The sequence below is a fragment of the Colossoma macropomum genome, unplaced genomic scaffold (genome assembly GCF_904425465.1).
Source record: "Colossoma macropomum unplaced genomic scaffold, Colossoma_macropomum, whole genome shotgun sequence".
In the NCBI taxonomy this organism is placed as follows: Eukaryota; Metazoa; Chordata; class Actinopteri; order Characiformes; family Serrasalmidae; genus Colossoma; species Colossoma macropomum.
Window position 1 is genome coordinate 16,933,477 of NW_023494806.1, and position 18,427 is coordinate 16,951,903.

An 18,427-nucleotide genomic window follows, 5' to 3' on the forward strand; every position below is an offset into this window, starting at 1 on the left:
ACAACCGAGCTATAACACAAACTAAATATTAAAAACTAAGCATATCTTAGCTTCATACTAGGGAAGATGGAGTTCAAAAATATGGCATTGTACTGTTTATTTCCCCTCCAAGTTTTGAATGCACTGAATACAATTTTGGTATGTGATATACAGTTGCTTCTGATTCAGCACAGCCTCCTATCACCTTCTGATCTATTTTAATTTCTGAGTTCTGTTGTATACACTAATACACAAAATGGACAAAAGTATTGGGACACCTACACATTACACCCACAGGAGCTTTTATGACATCCCATTCTAAATCCATAGGCGATAATATGGAGTTGGTCCCCCTTTTACAACTGTAACAACTTCCACTCTTATGGGAAGCTTTCTACAAGATTTTGGAGTGTCTTTGGGAATTTTTGCTCATTCATCCAGAAGAGCATTTGTGAGGTCAGACACTGATGCTGGATGAGAGGGTCTGGCTCTCAATCTCTGTTCTAGTTCATTCCAAAGGTGTTTGATGGGGTTGAGGTCAGGGCTCTGTGCAGGCCAGTCAAGTTCTTCCACACCAAACTCAACCAATCATGCCTTCATGGACCTTGCTTTGTGCACTGGGGCTCAGTCATGCTGGAACAGAAAAGGGTCTTCCCTAAACTGTTCCCACAAAGTTGGAAGCATACAATTGTCCAAAATGTCTTGGTCTGCTGAAGCATTAAGATTTCCCTTCACTGGAACTAAGGGGTCTAGACCAACCCCTAAAAGACAACTCCATAGCATTATCCCTCCTCCACCAAACTTAACAGTTGCACAATCCAGTCAGGCAGGTAACGTTCTCCTGGCATTCACCAAACCAGTCTCGTCCATCAGACTGCCAGATAGAGAAGCTTGATTTGTCCACTGCTCCAGAGTCCAGTGCATCCCCCCGATTCTAGAGGCAATTTAGAACTCTTTAGTGAGTGATTCAACAGAGGATAGGCACTCTGAGCTGCAGCACCTGCCGGCCCCACTCTGTGAGTTTGCGTGGTCTACTGCTTCATGGCTAACCTGTTCTTGGTCCGAGGTGCTTCCATTTTACAATAATAGCACTTACAATTGACAGGGGCAGATCTAGCAGGACAGAAATTTCACAAATTGACTTGTGGCAGAGGTGGCATCCTTTGATAGTGTAGAGTTTAAGTCACTGAGCTCATCAGAACGACCCATTCTACTGCCAGTGTTTGTCTATCGAGACTGCAAGGCTATGTGCTTGATGTAGATTAAATGATAAATAATATACTGTAATGGTCTAGTTAAAAATTATTTTTTTGTTATTGACCTTCAGATTTCCTCAATACTTGAAATGAAAATCATTCTGGAAATGGATTTTTAGTTAAATAATTTAATTCCTGAGGTTATGGAGCTTTCTCTGTTATTTCAGAATGTACTGCTCATCTTGTATAGATACATCTTTTTTTTGTTTGTTTGTTTGTTTGTTTGTTTGTTTTTCAAAAATCACGCCCTGTTGTCATTATAAGGGATGTTGCCATTGGAAAGTTTTTATGCAACAAGCAGCAATCACAGTGAAGGTGAAGGGACCTCCTAAAGTTCTCAGAGACAACATCATTAAACAACACTTGCACATAAAAAGCACAGAGCCTTAGCAAAGACCTTAAACGGGGGTATTTTGTACACTGGTTGCATGTATGATCACAAGAATATTTGGTATCATAGACATCTTGAAGTTTAATTGCTAGCAACGGCTTTGCAACAAAGTACTAATATTGCTAATTTGTGGTGTCTGAATACTTTTTCCCCTCTTCAATTTTTAAACATATCCCTTTTTAATAAGGGATATTTATAAATACATACTCTTTTGTTCAACACTGGAAGACAATATGTGTGTGAATTTAAAGTGGATATATACGCTGAAAACATATTAAAGAACAAAAGCAAATGTGTCTAAATATTTATTTCCCCTCACTATACCTGGAACAAAATAGATTTTACATTTTGATCCCAAACTTTTGAATAGTAATGTATATTCTATTCTATGCTATTCAATTCTATTCTAGTAATGTAAGATCTTAGAGTATATCTCAAACCGAATGCTGGCAAACAGGTTTAAAATAAAGTGATAGCATAGTCATGAAGGCAAAATATCATTCAGCTTCATCTATAAAAAAGAAGTAAATCTAATTTCAAAAGCCAACATGTAAAGATGAAAAAGCTTTCTATTCATTTACTATGCTGCATTGTGCCCTCAGTCTGTGCCATAGCTGTAAAGTAAATAAAGAAAACAAATTGGATGCTGCAATGTGTTACAGATCCTACAATCTTACAGCTACAACTCTTTTTAAAGAAATGGCGTGATTCTAATTTTTGTTGTTAATGTTATATATGAATATTATGTTTCACTGTACTCTAAGACTGTGTTACCATTTAGCTGCAGAATGCTAAACTACAACAATACAAAGCATGTACATATATGTTTAATGCCAACCATTATTAAAAAACAACCAATCATTAATTCAATCAATGAGAGAAATCTTAAATATTACATGTATTTTTCATGTCATATTGAAAAAAAATCATACTATAGCTATAACTATGTTGCTACATTTAGCTTGTTTAGAGGCCCATAGTCATGTAAAACTATAACTACTTCAATAACTTGCATAGCAGTAAATAAAAGTACCAGGTCAGAGAAAATCTTCACGTTTCCTAAACAACTAATGTACATCCAGCATCTATTAGCATGCAAACTGAAGCTTGAAAGGCTCTATTCTTCCCCTTTTGGTTAATTTTCATCTAAAATGAAATGTTGAAGTTTAAAATGAGAAATATGAGTCCAAGTGCTGCACCAACATAACAGAATGAAGTTAAACGCAAGAAAATAATTCAGACTAAAACTGAACTGAGAACAAAGTAGACTACTTCCCCAACAAATGTGGCTGGGTATAATCATTATCAGTTGAAAATACTCAGAAGATAAATACATGTTCCTAATAAACATAAGTAAACGTGAGTACATGCAAGTAAGTGTAACTAGTTACTAAGAACATCTGAGCATGTTTATGTGGAAAGAATCCTCTGGAAATTAGCAACATATGCTGTGTATGGGTACTGTAATCTCTCACACAGTGCAACTGCTGAACTGCCTGTTAGCGATCTTACCAATCCTCTGTGTTAAAAAAAAAAAAAGATATTTACTCTTTCAGCCTGAACCAAATACAAGATACAAATACATTGCAAGAACTCCAGAGGTTTGTAGTCAAATGATTTTCACTTTTTCTCCTGCAATAATGTCCTGCTCAGTTTCCAGCCTCTCTGGGTCTCAAATTGAATTCTAAATACCAGTGTGAACACTTATAAGTAGCCTCTAACCAGCTTCAACTATCCCCGGTGGTTTCTTTCAGGTGCAAAGCATACAGAAATAGCCCAAGAGACTGTGTTCTTTTTTTCCGTAAACTTTTTTATAGTCGCTGTGAATTAGGCCTAATACACTATACAATCTATTATTCCCATCTCTCATGTGTTTTGTGTGTTTTTATGTGTTCTCTCATGTGTTGATTTTCAGATCTCACCACTAATTGTATGTTCTGAGTTCCATTACTACACATTCCATTACTTTACAAGTAATATTAGCATATTCACAGCATTTTTATTGTAATTGTAGAACTGTTCCCTCTGTTTTGCCATTCTTTTTTTCTGTTTCTACAGTCATATGCAAACACTTCTTACCAGAATGCATAGTCTAGCAGAAAAGTTTGTTAGAGGAGGGATAATGGTCTGGGGCTGTTTTACAGGGTTTGGGGTCGACCCCTTAATTCCAGTGAAGGGTAATGTTAATGATACAGCACACAAATACATTTTAGACAATTACATGCTTCCAAATCCAGCATGGCTGTGCCTCTGTTTATAAAGCAAGGTCCAGACACAGTTTCACAGGTTCTCCACAGGAACTCCACAGAACCTTGACCTCAACCCCACTGAACACTGTTCTTATATATATATATATATATATATATATATATATATATATATATATATATAATTATGTACTGTTTACACTTAAAACACATCCCTGTTGCAGAAGATAATCAAATGGCATTTTTATTTTAAATATGTTGGTGTTAAGCTTCAGGGGGAGAGTCTCCAGACTGGGGCCAAACCACATCCAGATCCTAGGTTCGGTTGCACTCTGTACCTTGAGTTTCCTCTAAACTGTTCACTATATTTGGCCACACAATATACTATTCAAAAGTGTTTTAACTCAATTTCTTATCTCTGGACAACATTTCCTAATCCAGCTGTGAGAGATTTTTTCTTTAAGCTTTTTAATTTTGTCTTGTAAGTAGTAGCTTTTTGTACTAAATAAAAGCAGGGGCACTGTGAAGAGACACCTTTAAATGCCCTCTGGTTTAAAAGGACCTACCAGCCTGAGCTGTGACTGAGATCCACTTCCACACATAGCCTCAGTGAACACAACCCATTACAATGTCTAGTCCCAAAATGTACTTATTTCAGCAAAACTTCAACAAAACTTTGATTTTTATATTCAAAATCTCAATGGGAAAGAAAACCAGACTTACTTTTACTCATTTTTGGGCAACTAGACATTAGCATGTTTAACAACTTACATAGAGGGTCTTGTTTGGGCTGAAGGAGTCCGCCTACATATGTCTGACCAATTGTGGCCTAGGAGCCCCTGACTGTAGCCAACCAGAGCAAATCCCTCCCCCATGAGCCTGACAGACAACAGACCCAGCCAATGAGAGGGAAACTATTGGGAGATTAAAAAAAAAAGGTTTTAAAATGGGGAAAATATGCCTTTTTTGTAAGAAATAGTAGTAAATTATGTTTATCCTTATATTAGACAATACAAATGAATCTTTTTGAAAGTAGTATGTGAGTCCTTGTTTTAATTATTTAACAATCTCAGTACTGTTATCAGCCTAATATCAAAGGTTCTTTTGGAATCTCCAAATGTGGTTTTTGAGAACATATAAGTGAGAAACAAACACAATGCAGGAAACAAATTTTTAGATCTAACACATTAATTTGAACCAGAAGCTGGTAAGTCCTGCATCTGTGTCTGCATTATGTTTCTAGGTTGTAGAAAACAACAAAACTTTTAGGTGAAAAAAAAAAATCACTTACTTACTTACTTACTCACTTACTTTGGGTTTCTTACTTGGCCAACAAACTTTAGAGTGTTTGCTTTTAAAAGGGACCTTTCAAAAGATTATGATTGTGGTCTAAAAGGTTCAAGCAAAATCACCACTTAAATGAACCCTGTCATTTTCAGTATTTGCCATTTTTGTGTTCAAAATGTATTTTCATAATAATATGGTGCTTAGGCTTTAAACAATAATGTTTATTTGAAATGAAAATCAAGCTTTCCCCAATTTCCATCATTTGGGGAGCAGCTCAGCTACACACTGTGATACACTTAAAAAGTGTTGGAAACACTTTCTCTTACAGTCCCTTAAGTTCTAGGTATTAGCTAGTTATTAGGCTCTGGGCATTAGGCTGATAAAGGAGATAATAAAATATGTCATAAATGGCTATTTGTTATATGAGTAATTTGGCTATAAAAACAAACATACTTCTATTACATTTAATTTTAATGTCATATTTAAGCAGGAAAGTAAATCAGAAATATCCCTATACAGCAGGGGTAAAAAAGGCAGTACAAAAGATAAAGGTGATATATATTATATGAATCTGTCTACCACCTAGAAACAAAACTGAATCTGGGCTGTAAAAGAAAGCAATAAGTTTTACAGTGTTTTTACTGGATCCTTACCATTTACTGAGAAAACACTGCGATTTATGTTCATGTTTAAACGCTTGACACTGCAGTGAAATTTACTGTGGGTGTGTTTGTACTTACCCTCTTGTTACTTGTTGAATCCTTTTTGTACTGACTACCTCCTTTTTACCCCAAATAACTACTAAGTACTAGAGATTGTTCCACAAATACAGTCATGTGCAAAAGTTTGGGTACCCATGGTAAGATTATTATGTTTGTTAAATGTGATATTAATAAGTGCACAGTTTCTGTTTATTTGCTGATTTTAAACATATTGAAAAAAGATTTTTTTGCACAACCACATTTTAAGTTTTATTTTTTACCTAAATGATAAATTCATCAATAAACAGTAACTGTGCAGAAGTGTGTTCTCTTTAGAGCAAAGGTGTGGAACTTCAGGTCTAGAGGGCCAGATTTCTGCACAGTTTGGTGAATTTCCTACTCAGACACACCTGATTCAACACATCAGGTAATTATCAGGTTTAGTTGGTGTGCTAGAGCTGGGAAATCACATGTCATCAACTATGCTGGACTCTGCCCTCAGTTCCTCACCCCTGCTGTAGAGGATGTGTTAAAAACACCTATTTTAAGCAGGGGCTCTCAAACTTTTGCATACAACTGTCTTCCAGGGGTTGCACAACCAAATTTTTTTAAATCGACAGTTATGTGATGAAAGTCGAGTCGACATCGACTAATCACTGATGCCATCATGAATAAAACCACTGGAGAAGGGAATGCTTTGCAACGACTGACTTAAAAAATCTGACTTTTAAACTGTGATGAAGCCAAACTCCACAGGTAGTAGAGCATGATATGCCCTTTCCAACAAGCCCTAGATCACATTGCTAGCCTTCAGTAAACCAGAGATATGGACCCCAGAGTCTCACAAATTTGTATTCATCTTGGGTGCACCCTAGGCGGCCTTGCCAAGATGCCCACCCGTGGTGGAGGTCCGGCAAGCTGGAATAATTTAGAGCAGCATAACTCTGTGAAAATAAAAGTAACTGACTTCAACTAAAAGTTTATTATTATTTATTAGAGTAGAGGGTGTAATGCGCCCACTACATCGACATATGACTTTTATTGTAGTCTTCGGGAAACCAGAGATAACATCGTTCAATATCTGATTTTTGAAGCACTGTAGACCATCTAAGAAATGTTAGAACAAAGCCAAAAAAGCTGAACGTCCTTCTGGTGTATTCTATTAAAAAAACTTTATAATAAAATACTGAACGGCTAACATGTCTTCTAACATCTTAAAATGATGTGCACACCAAGCTGCAGCAGCCACATTTGCAGAGGACTTTATTAGAATCCACTGTGTGCACTGACTTTTTAATATGGTGGGGTTGATATGCATGTTGCCGCTGATTGAGTAACACCTCTTACACACCCATCAAATGAGAGAAAACATACCTCAAAGCCTGGTTCAATAAAACATGTCGTTCAATCTGGAAGCCGTAGCAATACAGGGCACAACGTTTTGAGATTGAATGTGCCCCTGTTGTCTTCTCTGAAGCATCAATGTTGTTAGTGTCATGATCACATGATGAGTGACTAGTCGACATTGCTAAGCAGTAAAGTTGACCAGTCTGTGCAACCCCTACTGTATACCCAGTGAATTCCTAGAATCTGTTGGGCATTTCAGTGTAATTTATCTAGACCAGAGGTCAGCAACATGCAGCTCTTTTACTGCCCTATTGCAGCTCCACAGCAGAATTAGATTTTAGGTAAAGTAAAATAATCCTTTTGCAGTAAAATAAAGCTCTGTTGATTGTTCTAAAACAGTTTAACAATAAAAGAATTGAATCTTGAATGTTGGAGTTAATGTATAACTGCTAATTCACCAACCTTTAACCCTGAGGGTTGGCGCACAGACTGCTGGTCACCAAGCTAGTAGCAAATGAAAAGGCAAAGAGAAAGAATTAAGATGAACATGGATCATTTGTAGACGAATGGACTTTTTTTGCATTCGTGATGACTCCAACTGGTTTCCTGATATATTTAATCTGCAACTAGAAACTGTCAAACACTAAAAAGGCTGAAGTCGGCTTCTCGTTCACCAGATTCTTGTTCAAATTTTTCCGTTCCACTTTAAATGGTGCAGCAGTTGCATTCTTAAGGTGGAACGGGAAAATTCAAACACGAAGCTGGCAAATGAGAAGCTGACTTCAGCCTTGTAAAAAATTGTTGAGAGACATTTTACAGGAAATTATTTTATATTATAAGTTTACTATTATAAGTTTCCTGCTGGAGATGTGAGAAAAGCAGCTAAAAAAAAAGCAGAACAAAGAAATTCTGCCTTTTCGTTTATATTATGTTTTTAGTCTATTCTAGGACATTAGCTAGCACATATTAAGATATATTTTCAGCCAAGATGGTAAAACCAATAAAATGGACATATAATGTGGCTTCTAAGGTGGTTTGATTTTTGCTGAAAGGACAAAATGGCCCTTCTTAACATTTGGGTTGCCGACCCCTGATCTAGACCATCGTGGTACTTGCAGAAAAAAGTGTTTAAAACCTGAACTTTTGGATTTACAATGTATTTCTGCATGAGATAAAAAAAGCCTGGTATGAAAAGTCATGCCTTTACCTCAAACCAAATATGTTACACAGTCTTATTATACATCTCTACTTACAGATCATCTGACAGACTTTGCCTATTATAGACTACTACATTCAAGACAGATAAGGCCCTTAAATAGGCCCCTCTGAGCTGGCTTTGTTGAAATAAGTCTACTGTAGGATGCAGTTCTCTGAGCAGGTTACCTGCTATAGAAGCACAGCGCTAGAAACTGAAATAAAAGGCATTCTTGTTTATTTGCGCCTCATTAATTCTAGGCAAACTTTTCCACACTTTCAAAACAAATAGTGTTCATTTATGCTGAGACACCATATGTGAACGTTGAGTGGGTGGATTTCATTAGGCTGAATAAGGCTGACACATTTCTCTGACCATATGTAAACCATATCTAACGCTAACGGGAAAGCTGTGCTTTGCACTTTAAATAGATATGCATACACATAATGTATATTAAATAAGTGCAAGGTTTAAGAAAGAAAAACAAATAAAAACAAAGATGAAATAGTATGAATGGTTTTGATTATACCAATGTAATAACATATGCTATTTAAGCAAAAACAGCACTGTATTTGTCCAGAATAATCAGTGTCAGCTGCACTAACCATCTACTCTGGCACTCCAGTTTCAATCATTCAGTTGATCTGAACAGTAAATACTGTAACAGTCAAAAGTTTGGACATCTGAATGCATGTTTTTCATGATCTTAAAGTCATTCCAATCTAAAGGCTTATGCTCAGATGCTTCAAAGTGGGTTCTCTGACAAGTATAAACAGTGAAGTTGATAATGGTTCGTGGCTTGGACATATGGTTTGAAGAAGAGACTTCAGGTAGAACCTTTATATAATGTAGCGGTTCTTCAAGTTTTAAGCTTCTTCACACCCATGCATCTTATTTACATAAAGAACCATCCTTTGAGATGTTTTTTAGGAACCCACAAGTGGTTCTTCTATGACATCCCTCCAAAAACACTCTTTGGCACCATTTTAGGAGTGTGGGTGGTTCCTCATGAAGCTGCTGTAGAGCATGCCAAGAGTGCAAAGTGACAAAGCGTAAAAGCTGGCCATTACATGATTCCATATCGCTGCTGTCGGAACAAAACCTTGTATCGTTTTTTAGTTTTTGACATAATTTGAAAATGCCTGTTGCTCTTTACATCGTATGTAAATTTCATGATGAATGAAAGAAATGGCCCAGAATTACTTGCAAAAAAGTCTGGCTCCTCTGACTTACATCAAAAGTAAAGTATGTTTTTTCCTTCTCCTGTAAAGTTAGCATTTTGGAGATACAAGGTTTTGTTCTGACAACAGCGATATATGTTATCTTATAGTTTTGGTATCTTTACCATTATTCTGAAATGTAGAAAATAATTTAAAAAAAAACAAAATTATGCTATGAACAACCGCAACCCTAGCTGGACTAAGCGGTTAGCGACAATGATGATGATGCTATGAATAGATATGCTTCAGCATGCCTGATATACTAAGCCTTTTGCACCAGTTTCAGGTGCAAATCAGCCACATATTGCACACGTGTTATGTACAAAACTGGCACACAAGCCTAAAGGCACAGTTTATGGGCTTCGTTCATTTATATTGACTTCGCCTTGTAAAACCAGACAAAAATTTGCATTAGACGTGTTGTTTAGAGATTTCCATTAACAAAGGCACAAGCCTTAAACAAGTGCTGAAAGAACATTTACATCGGAATAACACTGTTTAAGCTCTCAGGACCAGATGTACATATGTGAGAAGACACAACGGAAAATATGCTGTGGTGAGGCAGAAGTGTGCACTCCCAGCACGTGTTACCGTTTCACAAACTAACACACACAAATTAACACGCTGGTAGAATGTTTTGATGGGAAAGAGCTTCATTTATTAACACTGCTATCTCCTCATCATTGAACTTTCATCTTCTGTTTTGCTCGCGCTTGCTGACAGCTTATTTCACCACGCCTTTTAAACCCTGCACCTCATGAGTGAGCGGTTAGTGGGCAGTGCTATGCACAGTGTGTGTGATAAGATGCCATCTTAGTAAATTAAAATAAAATTTAAGGTGCACTGTGAGTGAATATTATAAGCACATTTTGTTCTGAGCTCTTGTTCTGTATCATTAAAGTGGAACTCTACCAATTTTGCAAAATTACTTAATTATTCAATGGTTTATACGTAAACAACAACATTTAGAGTGGTTTGGTATGAAATGTGCCTTTCTAGAGAAATATACTGAGTCAGAATTGTTCACTATTATAGTACTAGGAACCAGACATCTGAAGCAATTAATGGCTCTAAAAGCTACATCCCATTAAGTTATTACACAAAATGGATATAAATGTGTTGTTTGATACCTCAGACATTGTTCTGTGAGAGTTTTGTTATAAAGTTTTGGCTTAAAACATATTTTTAATATAAACTATTACTCCAGGGTTATTTCTGTGTTTTCTGTCAAAACTGCAGTGTCAACCGAGATCAATGCACACTGGCTAATGTGCTTTTGTAGTTACTAGCCTGTAGCTACAGCCATTCAACAAGGCAATCAGCGACGAACAGTACAAAAATTTTTATCTGTACGATTGTTGACTCTTTATTCAAACTGAAAATAATATTTAGCACGGAATCTCAAGTATGCCTTTTTTTTTAAAATTTCACAGAATGACATATAAAACTTTAGAAGACACGTAAGTTCACTGGTCATTTTGGATAGTAGATAAAATGGTGATATTTGTAGTGTACACATATGGACGTCTACTTCCTAGTACTACAGTGGTGAACAATTTTGGGGGGTTGGGAGTGCCACCACTTATTTTCAAACTGCCACTAACACAAATCATTGAGCAGTTCAACATGCTTGGAGGAGAACACTAACTGCCAATTCTGTTACATTTGTTACTTTGACTATAGCTATTATAATAGACGTTCATATTGGCTAACATTGTGCTGAGGGATAGGGGGGGAGAGGGTGAACCATCCTACATGCCCAGAGAGAGCGAGGCTAATTATGCTGTTTTAGACTCCTGGCCATGAATGTCTGTGGCATCGCTGCGGATCGAACTTGCAATCTCCCAATGAGGCTTTGTACATTTTTACCAGAAGCTACAGAGAGAATTTTTCCCCAACATCCTGTTTGCCGAAGACAATAAAATAACCCCCTGTTTAATTGTTTGTCAATAAGGGAGTCCCTGTGTAATGGTAGAATTTGCCTTTTTAAAGCAGACATAGAGACAGAATTTTGATTTAATATGTGTGTGTGTGTGCATAAGAGACAGCTAGAAGATGCTAGAGAGAGAGAGAAAGAGAGTGTGTGTGCATGTTTGAGTGGGCGGCTGCCCACATAGTGTTCTGTCGAGTTCTTTTTGTTGCCATTCCAACTGAAGTTGCCTGGGATTTGCCACGGCACTGCTAGCAAAACCACATGATATTCACTAAAACAGAGCATCGAACCCTTTTAACATCACAGTTAGATTCAAATACAACCAATCCAAATTCTAAACTCTGTCACAGATTATTGTAATAATGCAACACAGTCGGACACAAAAACCAGTAATTGACCACAATCTACAGCTTCAAAAACTGGGCATAATTAATAAGAGTGAATGAGAAAATAATGAACCACCTCAAAAAAGAATGCAGTAAAAAGATAATTTATGTTTTATTCAATATTTAACTGTTGTGAAAGGATAATAATGAATACTTTTGTTATTCATTATTATTCTGTTTTACTGTTTTAACTATTACCTATTAATTCTCTATTTATGCTCATGTTTTTGTCAGCTTGCAATACTGTGCAAAAGTCAGTGATCACTCTTTCATTTAATTAATTTCCAGTCAAAAAAAAAAGTTTCTTATTTGTTTGCTTGTTTGTTTTTGTTTGTTTATTCAGTGTCAAGAAAAACAGAAAATACACAGTATTGTGCAAAAGGTTCTCAGAAAATAAGATTTTAAAAGCTGTTTATCCAGAAAGTAAGTATTTATTTGCTCAGAAAAACATTATCTGACCTCTCCTCGGACAGCCTGGTATTATTTGTAGTCTCCATCCAAAGCTTAGTTTGGTTAATTAATGCTTAATGAAATTAAATCATGTGTGCTGGTGATGCAGTTTAACAGACCCAATGGAGGAGGAGTCTGGAACCAAACTTTGTTCTTCAAACTAGCTTACTAGCTCGTGTGGTGTTTCGTGCCTTCATGTCTTGGATGAATGTTCTTCTCGACATGTTCCGGGGGCATCCTCGTTGACATTTGGCGCTGGGGGTTTAAAATGATTCTCCATTCAAAGGACATGGCTGGTCAGTCAGAGTCTTCTTCGGGCGACAGTGGTGTGAAGTTTGCATGTGCAACTCCTTTAGAGCACCTCTTCATCGATGATGCGATCATAGTATCTTAAGGATTCGCTGTAGGTATCTTTGTTGGAAAACGTCAAGCTTATTGTTGATGTTTGCTGATGCCGTCTGTGTTTCACTGGCAGAGGTCACCGTTGGTATTATGATGGAGGTGAACAGGCACGGTTTGATCCTCAAGGAGATGGATGGGGAGAACCAGATGTTATTCATAGCCCAAAGACGGCTGCTGTCTTGCCAAAGCAGCACTTAACATCTGCCTCCACATCTCCATTCTGGCCTAGATAGGTGAACCTTTCCACTTCCTTCAGCCACTGTTGTCTGACTATGATCCCCCATGTTTGAGGTTTTCCTCCTCTCTCTCTCAAAGACGAAAGCTTCAAGTGCTGTTTATCTGATGGTGACAGTGTTGATGGTCCACCAGGTCTTGCACAGTTATTAGTCCCATTTTCTCTGAATAAATTTTGAAATTTATAAAGCAGGGAAGGTGTGCTGGGTAGTTGCTTGTGTTAATGTTAGTGTCTGTTTGAAGGGGAATATAATGTCAGTGACTCCTTTGGGAACAGCTTTTATTGGGAGGATGCAGCTGTAACTTGGGTTTATGGATGGAAGAGGTAAAGTAGCAATAGATGCACAAAAGTGTGTACATATTAAATATTGATAGATTTGTTATTATACTTAGTATTGGAGGCACTGAGGCATTTCACTATAATGATTTTATTCTAACTTGATGTTCATCATTATTTACACATTTATTTTTTCTTTATTTTACAATCTTTGTTGCTTTCCAATGATTTAAACACTATAAAGTTGCACAGGAATAACCTATTCAAATAATTTCATAGATTTATCTACAACCATGTTGGTTTTTACGTTATTTTATTTATTTTAGATTATTGAAAACATTGATTTCAACTTTGGAACTGATGTCAGCTAAGAAAAAAAAAAACATATCTGCCTTCACCACATGTCTTCACTGTGTTTCCACTCTAGAAAAGTGAAAAAGACTGCAATCTTCCACCAAACTTTCAGCTGACAGAAAAGTACACCCACCAAAAGAGCCATAAGCGAAATCGAAGATGACTCATCACTGGACACACTGAAGAGCCGTAAGGGAGTAAGGGATCCTGATTGAGTTCCGGAGGACACTTGGGACTCCAGGGACTGAGTGGATCTTAGCTCCAGATCAGCAAATGTTTACGTTTCCTGCTACTTTGTGGAGAGCCTCTCCGTTTATGTAATTTCTCAGGTAAGATATGATAGTCTAGCAGTATCACCAACAACAGGACTGAAACACATTAGCATACACCAGAATTATTAATGCATTGATATATATGTGGCAGAATACCATGTAGGTTGGTAAATGCATAAAAATGTACACATGCATGCATACAAGTTTGCATACATTTTTAAGGGGTATTCCTATAGAAGCTGCAATGAAGTGTAATATGTTGTCAGCACTGTAAATGTAAATGGAATATATTGGAATTTTATCACTGTCTGAAGTCTTGTATCTCCAAATTTGAAACTTTACAGGAGAAAGAAACTTTCAAAAGTTTCAAGAACTTTTAATGTTTTAATGTTAAAGTTAATGTAACAAGATGAATTTCTTTTGGTCTTTTCATTATTTTCCTACAATGTAAAAGGCATCTGGTCTTTTCAAACCACATAAAAACATTCAAAAATCACAAAAAATGGAGATTCAAGGTTTTGTCCCAATAGTGAAGATGTCAGACTTTTTACGGACTTGGGCTTTAAACTAAAATCCTTTTGCTTTTAGTGACCGTATACCTTAATTATGTTTATTTTATGAAAGCAAACATTCAACATTCAATTTTGTCACTACCAAATCACTAAACAATCATAATACCACCAAAACTTTACCAAAGTGTTTCAGTAGTTTCTGTTTCAGACAATTTTATGACAATTTTAGCTCATTTTTGAGCAGAACTCAAAAATGCTAGCCAGTACATGACCAGCAAACACAGCTTTGAACAGTTGTACACAACATAATGTTTTTCATTTAAACATGGAAAAAGTTGAAGTCTTCATAGAAAACGTGTTCAGTAGTGCAAATTCTTAAATGTACATACTGATTTTCAGATTTTGGGACACATTAAATTCAGTGAGATCTAACTGCTCACCATGTGGCCATAAGGGACAGGGATGCAGTTTCACTTCCTGCTCTAAATTTCATGGGAGTGGTGAAAATGAGTCTCCGTCAAAGGACTAAAACTCTGTGTTTCAGTAGTGACATTTAAACATGGGACAGCATTTTTTGAATATTTTAAAAGTTTTTATCTAAAAGTTAAAGTCAAAATCAATCAATTTTTCAACTTGATTTTTAAAAAAATAAAATATATAGTAATTAAGTATTATTTTCACGTTGAAATTTATAGTTTAGAATTTTGGGACTCCCAATATAAAAGATAATTTTGTATATCAATTACTATCTTAAGCTTAAAATGGACCATAACAAAATCCTTGTAAATATATAAGCTCTGAATAATTGACAGTTGTTTATTGGGTTTACAATGATTTACATATTGCTACAGCTAAATAATGCAACAACTACACTTAACGCTCAGTAGTCAAAACAAAGAAAGTATGGTTGATCGTCAAACACTCTCTCACAAAAATAAAGTGCTTTTTACTTGCCAGACAGAAGCCTGAGCAACTTGCTGTCCTGCTACTTATCGTTCATGTGCTCATGCTACACAATTAATCGTTGAGAATTTCAAACATGCCTAGAAATATTGGGACATCTGTGAATGCATGATGATAAATTAAGAATATGCCACTTGAATATTTTGCAAGTGAAACACGGTTTGCGCCTGTTTAGTCATAACTATATCAAATATTTTCTCACTAGGATTTTCAAAATAGCAAAAACAGTTAAAATGCCCACCCATTGCGTTTATTCTGCATGCTGTCAACTTGAATGGCTTAAATTGAAGTTGATTTTTCTCTTGACAAAAAACTGCAGAACCATAAAGGATGTAAGGTGATGACTGGACATGATTAAAAGAACTGCACTTTTACATCAAAGTATTGTTAAGAAATCTGATGCAAAAAACTGCAGAGAAATTGAATCACGTATACCTGCACCACATATACCAGCACCACGTGTGGCTCTTTTGTTCAGGGTGCTTATTTTATCCTTTTTGCAGCTCATTAATGTTCTCACTCTGTATTCAACATAACATTAGCAGCAGAAACGTGTGCACTCCAGTTGAAGTGGATGGGAGGAAGCAGTCTTGCTCTAAATGGGCTTACATATATTAAGCCCACCTTGAATCGGTTTTCTTACCATTGACAGCCAATGTTTCTAATAAGAAAATGAATAATCTTTACACTTCAATCACCCCTAACCTTCTGAAATGGCTTTACATTTACTTCATGACATTATTACTTAAAAAAAAAAAATCTTTAAAAATAAAGGGTCCTAACTGGTTCTAGGGTTGGACATACAGTTCTAAAAAAATGAAATAAAATGATTGGCAGCAAACAGTTCCAGTTTGCCTCACATTTCAAAAAGTTGTCTGCTGACCTGTATTCCTGGTTGAAGGCCAGGGTCTGTGCCACCTAACTTCATTTACACTTCATTACTCTCTGAAAAGACTTCATATTTACTTCATGACATGGCTTGGACATACAGCTCTAGGAAAAATTGGCAGTGAATAGGTGCCGAGTTGTTTGCTGCAGATGTCAAAATCTTTGTCTATGACAAGACAACCAGGGATAAAATTGTATAGTATGCACTAGGCTTTAACTGTACCTAGCTAAATCATCACATGGTCAGCCTCAATCAAGTATTGCAACATGAATCGAAAAGCATTATATTCTGATTTCACAGGGCGAGTAGGCTGCCGTACTACAATGCATATCAGTCACATTCTACTCAGCCTGTTTACTGCATAATCCAAAGACTATTGTTCTATAGCTGAGGCCTCTGTGTTTCTAATCTACTGACCCGTATTCCTGATTGAAAGCCAGTGTGCCAGTGTTCCAGTATTTGACCACCTAGCTTCATACAATAGACAATAGAATTCATTCTTCTACTTCACTCAATAGGCTTTATATTCACTTCATCACATGATTTCTGCTGTCCAATTAACCCATTTCTCTCTGTACTAAGACAGCTAAGCTCATCCACTTGCAAAACAACAAGATATTGCATGGTTGACCACTAATAAACATCGCTGTGATCCTAGAGCTTGGCTGTATCTCCATTAAGACTTCACAAGTGAGACTGTGGTGACCTATGTACACTAGTTGCCTGAAGAATTTAAATAGCTGAGAAAGCTGTTAGAGCATAAAAGAAAAGACAGATGAAATTATACCATTAGATGAGACATCAAACAGACTTTGTCTTTCATGTCATGGCCAACTCGGCATTTAGAAGAAAGCCTTTATCCCGCTCTGAAGCAACTTTTGAAAGAAATATACGGTTCCTTGGCCTCTATTAGTCCGTGCACTTCACTCAATAGACATGTTAGCCAGTGTAAGTTGGTATTCCTTTGATGTGCCCATCTTACATTTTGTCATCAAGCTCAGGAACAAAGAAAGTGACCTCGCACGTCCATTAGCCTACTTCTATATCCGCACAAAAGTACAGGAAAATCATCCACAGTCTCTAACCACTCCGCCTTCTACACGCTCTGTAGCCACCTCTGGCTGTAATGAGCAGATGTGTTCGGTGTTAACCTTACATGTGGAAGTTCAGTGCTAGCCTACTTAGCCTCTCTCTCTCTCTCTCTCTCTCTCTCTCTCTCTCTCTTTCTCTCTGCAGTATACTCAATAATTCAAGGCCAGAGAGCAGCACTGCTAGGTGAGCACAAAGAAGACCTCATAACCACCACCCCTCCCTCAAAGAAATGAAAAGGAGAGAGTTTTTCATACTGACTTAAAGTGATTGGTTTGCTAGCCCATGCCATTTAAACAAGTAACCAATAATAAACAAATGTGATAATTAAATCAGGATAACAATTTTATATATAATTGTGTCAAAATTTGATGATGAATGGACCAACTGAAAAAGAATTGACCTGGAATAAATAATATCTCCATTATCTTCCATTAAAAGATAAGAAGGTTTTTCCCTCTCCTGTAAAGTTACCTTTTTTAGAGATAAGTGTTTGTTCAGACAGCAGCCATATAAATAGTGCCACAATTGGTTCTTTGAGCAGTATCTTGCAGACCTACTTTTGCTTCCTTAAAGAGCCATTTTTGTAAATAAGATATATGAGTGTGCAGAACTTAAAGAAAAGAGTTTTGACTTCTTTTCAAGAAGTTTTAAAGAACTTTTATAATTGGTAAATATTATGTAAAAGTTCTTTAAGTCTTTTAAAGGTTCTTCACAATCACAAATCTATTTCTCAAACATGGTTCTTTAGGGAACCAAAAGTGGTTGTCCTATGGCTTTGCTCATAGAATCCACTGTGGCACCTTTTTTTGAGAGCGTAAATGTTGTTGATTAATTTAAAGGTTCTTCCTTGAACTTTTATTATGCAGAGGTTCTTTAAACTTTAAAAAAAAGTTCTTCACACTCACATATTTTTCATTTATGGAAATTGGTCTTTATATGGTTCTTTAGAGAACCTAAAGTGGTTCTTCCATGGCATCATGCAAAAAGCCTTTTATATTTAAGAATGTACTAGGAGGTCATTTTGCTTGAACCAAGCAAAGTAATCTACCAATAGAATATGATCATTTCTGTAGATAACAT